Source organism: Homarus americanus, unplaced genomic scaffold (genome assembly GCF_018991925.1).
Source record: "Homarus americanus isolate GMGI-L3 unplaced genomic scaffold, GMGI_Hamer_2.0 scaffold23617, whole genome shotgun sequence".
Lineage (NCBI taxonomy): Eukaryota > Metazoa > Arthropoda > Malacostraca > Decapoda > Nephropidae > Homarus > Homarus americanus.
This window is the reverse complement of record NW_024720711.1, coordinates 3,150,392-3,159,344: the sequence shown is the minus strand read 5'-3', so window position 1 is coordinate 3,159,344 and position 8,953 is coordinate 3,150,392.

Sequence of the window (8,953 nt, the reverse complement as noted above, 5' to 3'; positions counted from 1 at the left end):
AGCATGGCAGCCGGAAGGCTGAAAATATACAGTTACATAATTGGGGAATGGGTCTCTTGATTTACAAATAATATACAAGTAACATAAGTGAGACAAATATGTGTATAATAACTAGGTGGGGAGAAGCTCAAATTACAAGGCATTTCAACATAGTGACAGTGCAAAAAGTAAGATTGATTGGGAGTGAATACACTGTGTGTGTGTGTGTGTGTGTGCCCTCAGGTGCTTCTGGGAGAGTGAAGATCAAGCTACCACTCCCTCTCAACTATACTCTCTCTTCTTTCACTCCCGTAGCCTCTCCCACCACCAACCTTCCATTCACCCACATTCTCTCCCACAAACACCCGTGTTCAACTGACTCACACAAGTACACCCTTTTAGTAGTATAATTCCCTCCTCCTTCTCTTCACTTCTACCGTCCCACTTATTTTCTCCCTGTCTTCCATCCTCCTACCCTCCCTGTCCATCCTCCATCCTCCTACCCTCCCTCTTTCTCTTCTCTCACACAAGTACCGGTGTACAAGGGCCCTGACAAGAGTGTACTTGTACACTAGTACAGTTCTCTGGGTCAGCTGGGATCAAATACTTGGTTATTTTTAATATTGTTAGAGGAAAACATTGAGTATTTGGGTGGGAAAAATTCTCATGTTTTGGCGGAAAATCCTTTACACCTTTTGAGCAACATTCTGCATATTTAGGTGTGGTATATTTTTCACAGTCATGAGGGTTTTTTCTGTATCGTGCTGGGAAATTCTACATATTTTGGCGGGAAATACTGCCTAGTTTGGCGGGAAAATGTTCATATATCTTGCCGGAAAGTTCTGTACATATTTTTGAGAACAACCTTGACTTATTACTGCGGAAACTTCTGCACATTCTTTCGGGAAATATTAATATGCTTTGGCGGGGAAATTCTGCACATTCTGGCGGGAAATTCTGCACATGTTGGCGGAAAATATTTACATGTTTTGGCGGGAAATCTTGCTCAGTTTGGCGGGCTATTCTGGGTATTTTGGGGGGACGTATATATGTGTTGGCGGGAAAATAAAAGAAAAATACGGGTAATTTATACTTTTTACCGAGTGTTTCAGCGGCTCTAACCTGTCCTGAAGCGGAGGGTGATGACGTCAGGGATGGGGAGGGGGAGGGGAAATGGGAGGGAGGGAGAGTAAAGAAGAGAAAGTGAATGGGATGAAAGGAGAGTGACGGGGAGGAAATAGGATAGAGGGAGAGAGAGGGGGGAATAGGAGAACGGGAGAGGAAATGGGAGGGAGGAAAAGTGAAGAGAAGGGAGGCTGATTGAAGGAGAGGAAATGGGAGATAGGTTTAGTGAGAAAGAGAGAGGGGGGGAGGGGGAGAAGTGACGGAGAAAGGGAAGAGTGGAGAGGAGGTAAGGAGAGGAAGGGAGGGAGGATAATAGGGAAAGGAAAGGCGGGAGAAAGAAAGATAAAAGGCTAGAAAGACGTAGATGGATAAACACATAAAGAGACAGATAGAAAAATTGATGAGACAAATAGATATAGACAGACGGACAGATAGATAGATAATAGACGGGTAGATAAAGGAATGAACTGATGGGTAAACAAACGGATTGATTAATAAACAGAGAGATGAGAAAAAATAATAACAAACAAATAGACAGAAACTATATCAGTAGACTGTTAATCCAGTGAGAAAGGGAAATAGATGGATAAGTAGATTGAAAAAGATAGATAGATAAAGAGAGATACTGATTGATAGATAGATAGAGCGAGAGAACCATCTATTTGCTCACCTTCAACTTTAATCAACCTAGATTGATCACCTGCCCAATCTCAGTCGGAGGCTTCAATCAGGAGGCAGGCGGAAGGAGGAACTGTGGAGGAGGAATTAGACAGAGGAAGCAAAGAGGGAGTGGAAGAGAGAAGGATTAGAAGGAAGGGATCATGAGGCAGGAAGGAGGGTTTAGGAGGAAGGAAAGGGGGATTAGGGGGGAGGAAGGAAGGCCTAGAAGAAGGAAGGGTTAGAAGGTGGAGAAAATAGTGGAGTTTTGCCTGTCTAAAATAAGAATGAAAAGTAATGTTATCTTATCTTGTACAACTATCACGTTAACATGCACAGTAACTTCCACCTATGTCATGTTATTTATATCTGAATACTGTACAGACTATATCAAAAGTTTACTTACATGGACATATCTGGACATTTTTAGTCACCCTTTGGCATCAACTACTTGAGGGTCATGTAGTTTAAGGGGGGGGGGGTGATTAACGTCTATTTACGGTCCTTTAGATTTTTGTAGTTGTATTTATATCCTCACTCACAAACTACAGTAACTCTCGATCTTCCTCACTCACAAACTACAGTAACTCTCGATCTTCCTCACTCACAAACTACAGTAACTCTCGATCTTCCTCACTCACAAACTACAGTAACTCTCGATCTTCCTCACTCACAAACTACAGTAACTCTCGATCTTCCTCACTCACAAACTATCATGATACAAACCTGGTAATGCATCATGCCAGTATTTCCTGATCCTGTTGCTGAATATTAAACTGTGTTACATGTTGGATTTACGTTATATTTTGGTTAGTTTGTAGTTCTCGAGTCCATTTTGTAATTAATTAGAGAATCAGTTGACAGCGTATTAATGCATTTGAAGTATTGAATGTGAGGGGATTAATTAGGTGGTAGGGTATATACTGTAGATAATAAATAAATAGGTGGTATTAGGCATAGAGGGAGTAATAATGAAGAGGAGGGGGGGGGAGGAAGAAGAGGAGAATAAGGAAAAAGAGAAGGAAGGGAAACAATAAGGAGGAGGAGGAGAAGGTCTCGTGGGGCTTCTTGTTCAGGATGTGAAGTGTAATGTTCGTATCAAAGTGGAATAGATTGATAGAGCTAAAAAATTATATATCTCCGGTCATTGTAAAGGCCCGGCCGAGTGTCACCTGACCAAACTGACATCCCGGTTTAAGTTCTGAATCCTGAGGTACTACGTTAAGGATAGTCTTGTATTTTTAATAGATCAGTTGTAGACTAAATTAGGTAATACCCATCGTGATATAATTTGATTAGTATTATTATCATTGTTATTATTACGATATTATTATTATTATTAGTTTTTGTTGTTGTCGTAGTGTTATTTAAATGACTTCCATCGGTTTCCAATACACATAAATGAGCCGGAAGTTCAATAATTAAATGAGCCGGAAATTCAATAATGTGAGGACAGGTTTACTGATAATTAATTGATAGTGTTATTATTACACCTTCATTTGGTTACCTGTAGTGTGTGTGTGTGTGTGTGTGTGTGTGTGTGTGTGTGTGTGTGTGTGTGTGTGTGTGTGAGCAATTGAAGATAAAGATATAGGAGAAGATGAAATAGAAGGAAGAGAAGGAGACGCAATAGGAAAAGAAGAAAAGATGAGAAGCGGAAACAGCAAAAGATGTTAGACGAAATTAGACGGACGGAGATAGCTCGAAAGATAGATAAAGATAAGAAATGTGTAAATTAAAAAACCCAAAATATACCCGTAGCCACAAGACAACCAGGCAAACTGAAAGAACAAAACGCAGGAAGAAGAAAAAGAATAATAATAAGAAGGCGGCGACATGAGTGGAGCCACCAGGTATGAGAGATAATGGTGGAAAGAAAGAAACTGTGATAAAGCAGTGTGGAGGACAATGGGAGGAGACAATGGTGTGGAGAGTTGAAGAGGACGCGTGAATCATGGTGTGTCGTGACCATCCTGTCTCACCTCTAACCCCCCCACCCTCCCTTCTCTCTCTTTCGTTTCTTTCACTCCTTCCCTCCTTTATCACCCCCTCCTTAACCTTCATTTCCTCCCTCCTTCCCTTTCCCCCTCTCCTTCAACCCTTTCCTCTCTTATCCCTCCCTCTCCATCCTCCTCCTCCTCTCTCCCCTCTCCTGTTCCCCCTTCTCTCTCTCCTTCCTTCTCTATTATCCCTGCTCAATCCTTACTCCTTTCTTCTCCCATCCCTCCCTCTCTCCTTCCCTTTCTTTTTCTTCCATCACCTCTTCTCTCTCCCTTTCATCCGTCTTCCCCTCTCCCTCTCACATCCCTGTTCTCTCCCTCTCAACAATAACGTATGTGACCGTCTACTACCATCCCCCTCTCTTCTATAACCTGTTGTGTGTGAAACTACCATTAACCCACCATTGTCTACCATTCCTCCACCTGAGAGCTACCATAGGGTCACTTTTAGAGCAACCATAGACCCGCCATAGTTTTACCTCTAGTTGCCATAATCAATTTAGAGCTACCATATATTTACCTTAGAGCTGTTATTGAGTCACTGGAGCTACCATAAAACTACCATAGAGCCACCATAGAGTTACTATAATGTCACCATAGTGCTACATTAGACCATCCATTTTCTCTGAAAAAATTATGAGCAAATATTTTGTTACTCTCCCACCATAGAGCCACCATTACGCCGTCCCCCTACACAATACACCCGCCATCTCTGACCCCCCGGAAGGGAAGAGTGAGCAACATATATCTGTTCGGAATCTCATTGTGCTTCAGAGGGAGCGTGAAAGGGGGTGTGGGAGAGTGAGAGAGAGTGTGGGAGAGTGAGAGAGGGTGTGGGAGAATGAGAGAGGGTGTGGGAGAGTGAAAGGGGGTGTGGGAGAGTGAGAGAGGGTGTGGGAGATTGGAAGAGGGTGTGGCACAGTGTGGGGAATGTGAGAAAGTGTGGGACTGTGGGGTGGGGTTAGAGTGAGGGAGAGTGTGGAAGAGTGTGAGAGGGTGTGGAAGAGTGAGGGAGAGGGTATGGAAGAGAGAGAGAGGGTGTGGAAGAGTGAGGGAGTGTATGAGTTAGGAAGGAAGAAGAGTGTGGGAGAGGGAGACTTTCTCTCTCTGTTCCACATAAGAGAGAGTATGTGTGTATATGTTGTTCTTTCCCGTTATTTTGTCTGTGTTTACCTGTCTGCCGAGGTGCGAAGTTATTGGTCTTTTTCCTCTACTCGTCTGACTCTTACTTCCTTTATTACTTTCTTCTTCTACTCACACTTTGTTTATTCTCTCTCTCGCTCTCAGAGTATATTTCAGCCTTTGAGTATATTTTGGAACATATTTCCTCCGTCGTATATATTGTTTGTGATAAAGACCGTCAGTGTATCAATATATTTACCTCAAGAATGTATTTTAGAACATATATCAGGGTATATTTGAGGAAACGCTTCAGTGGGTGAATATTTTCAGGATATATTTCAGTCCAATCGTGTTTGAGAATATATTTGGGGATATTTTTCAGTCCTTGAATGTATTACAACACAGTATATATCGGGATATATTTTAAGGGATAAATATGTTTCAGGAATGTAGTATATTTCTGAGGGCAAATATGTTTCAGGCGATATTTTAGGATATGCTTCAGGAATGATTCCAGAATATACTTCAGGCGGTGAATATATTTTATCATATAGTTCAGGGAATGTTTCGGGAGGGGGGTGAATATATTTCAGGTATCCCCCCTATAATCTGGTGGTCGGGAGGGGGAGCGGGGTGAGGTAGGGTCGCGGGGTTAAATGTTTTTTACTGTTTTTATAATCCCCGGCTTCACTGTGTTTAGTTTTGACCACAATTCAGGAGAGGGACTTAGTAGTCGCTTTTGTATGTGTGCTTGCTTGTTGTTTGTTCTTGGTGCTCTCTTACGTATTTATCTGTATATATATATATATATATATATATATATATATATATATATATATATATATATATATATATATATATATATAATATATATATATATATATATATATATTTATATATATATATATATATGAACTGTACTAATAAAGGAAAGTTCTTGTGTACCAATATTGACCAATCTCGGGGGATTTCTTACTCCAGTGCTGACCACTCACAGAAGAACACACACTCGTCCAGGACCGGGCAGTGACCAATGACCGAAGGACTCTTGTTCCCGCGGTGACCAATCAGAGAAGGGCTCTTGTGCCCGCGGCGACCAATCAGAGAAGGACTCTTGTGTCAGCAGTGGCCAATCAGAGAGGGACTCGCAGTGTGTGCTAGGACTGACCCGTCCAGTCTATTAAATGGTTGTTTCAATTCTGACTGTAATTTGAAATGCTGCCGAAATCCCCTCTAGTCCTGGGTATGGAAGGGAGGGGAGACGAGAGAGAGAGAGAGAGGGAAAGGGGATAAAGGGAGAGGATAAAGAGAAGAGAGAGAGGGAAAAGGGGATAAAAGGGAGAGGATAAAGATAAGAGAGAGAATGTGGAAAGGGTATACTATAAAGGGTGTAGAATTGTGGGGGGAAGAGGAGGTTGGAGGGAAGGCGTAGTGAAGGGCGGGGAAGGGGTAAGGGAGGGCGAGAGATGACAAGAGAGGGCAGTGGAGGGTTGAGGAAAAAGAGAGGGCAGTGGAAGGGTACTGAGGGGTAAGGGGGGCAGGGGAGGGGTGAAGGAAGGGTGTGTACAAGGGGCTAAGGTCGTGTTCAATTTACCAGGGGCGCCGCCCTTTTAAAACTCCTAGTACGTAATTGCTTTTAAATCCGGCCGTCATTTAAATTTTCCCAGGTCACCTAAAGTTACTTTTTATTTTTTTAGCTGCTGACTTAAAGCTGTAAAATATATGGTGTGGTAAATTTTAGATGCGTGTGTTTGAAGATGGCTTTTAAAGAGCTCTCGTACCTTTAAAATTAGCTTAGATATAACACTCGTTTGTGATGACTTGGTACTGTGAATTTGTTTTAAAGGTCTTGCGAAACTTCAAGCTACAGCTTCATAAGCTTTGCTGCGTACGTTTGAAGGTGCATGACGCTTATGATTGTATGGATTATCCAATCAAATGACAAGGATTAGATGAGTAAACAAAAAATAGACACTCGTACTTAACTGGGGTTGTTATCGCACGCTATGATTTCATCTGTAACGCAAGAGGTAAATTAACTTAATGATCATCTTACATGAGTTGATTAATATTAATGAGCCCAGTCATGACACTCAAGGTTACTTCAAGAGATAAGGTTAGTGTGCATGAGGCTCCTCGTTATAGTTGTGCCACCAGGTAACCACCAGGTAAAAAATAGGCTATCGTACATAAGGGAGTTTGTTATCGTATACAAGATTTTCAGTCTTAACACACTAAAGGTTACTTTTTACTGGAAGACATGATTCATTGTGCGTCCGGCAGCCAGTTGTGGTACACAGGGGAGTGATTAACTTTTCGCGCCCAAAAGGCCAAGTTATCGTACTCAAGGGGGCGTTATTCATAATATAAAGAGGTTACGGTACACTGGGGGGTGTTGTTCATAATACTAAAGGGTTTCCCAGCGCTAGAGGGTATTTATAATGCTAAGAAATACATTATATATTAGGGTGAAGGTAATAATACCTGCAAAGTATTATTGGACAGAACATTAAGGTAGTGTATCTTTAGTAATGTCCACACGGCTGTCATATATGTTTAATGAAAGTATCGTATGAATGGGAACTTCTTTAAATGTACTCAGGAATAACAACATATGTAAGAGTATTCACAAAATATTTTAATAACCCTTGTTGCAGATGTGATAACTCATCATTAAACAGACTTGAATGATGTAAATTACTGTGATCATGCAGTGCTTATTAGATGACCAGGGACTTAATACATACCAGGGGAAAATATCCTCATGTTCTTAGGACGATAAACCTTTGTCCAGAGTTGGTGTCAGTGTCAGTGTTACCAAGAATGATTTTTAGCTGAAAATTTTGTTGACTTGATAATGTGTCTTGGTGTAGTAACTCTGTTTTCTACTTACAAGTCTGGCATAATTTAGGGAAAACAACGTCAATGAAGAAACAACAAACTTCATCCCTGTTTGGCGAAATGAATGTGTTTTAAAGCTTAGTCTGGCGATAATGCCTAATTAGTGAGATTGTAAACACGCCCCCCCCCACAACAATTAGGCAATGTTTTCCAGTTAATCATAATGGTGGAGTAGTATTATACACTGTGTCTCTGTATCTGATGTGTAACTCTTCCTTGTTTATGTCTTTTGTTTTAACTGTTAGCCGCGTTAATTGGGCTCACTGCTTTTGTGATATTTCTTTTAATTATTCGTACTTTTGTTTTTCTTGTATTTTCTGTGTGTTGACTATTGTGATTTTTTTATATTTATTATCATTTTTTTCATCTTATTTTAGTCATATTGTCATCATTACTATATTTTCTCGTATTATTATAGTTATTATCATTATTGTTGTTTTTATTATTATCTTCATCATTATTATTATTAACTTATTCATTACGGTATATAGAAAAAGTCATTGGTAGTATATATTTAAGTTTTATTTCCCAGTTGACTAGAGAATATATCCACGTTGATCCTGGGAGAAGATATAATACTCTACACATACAAAAATAGTTTATCACAGTGACTCCAGTCTTACACCTATAGCTGGCGACCTGCACCTTACTGTTACCTCTTGACACATGCTTTCTACCACATGACACCTACCACTTGACACCCGCTTGATTCTTCTTAACACCTGTGCTACCTACCACTTGATACCCGCTTGATTCGTCTTAACACCTGTGCTACCTACCACTTGACACCTGTGTTACCACTTTACTCCTGGTTGATCCTCCTTGACACCTGCTTGCTTCTTATTGACACCTGTGCTACCACTTGACACTTGCTTGATTCTTCTTGACACTTGCTGACTTCCTCTTGACGCCTGTGCTACCACTTGGCACATGCGTGATCCTCCTTGACACCTGTGCTACCACTTTACTCCTGGTTGATCCTCCTTGACACCTGTGCTATCACTTGACACTTGGTTGATCCTCCTTGTTCCCTATTGACACCTGCCAACTCATTCTTGTCCCCTGCCAGCTTCTTAGCGGTTGTTTCCAGGTAGGTTATAACCGCCTTAAGAGAGCTAATAGTAATTCGTGACGGTTCATGACAATTTACAGGCTGGTTATGACAGCTG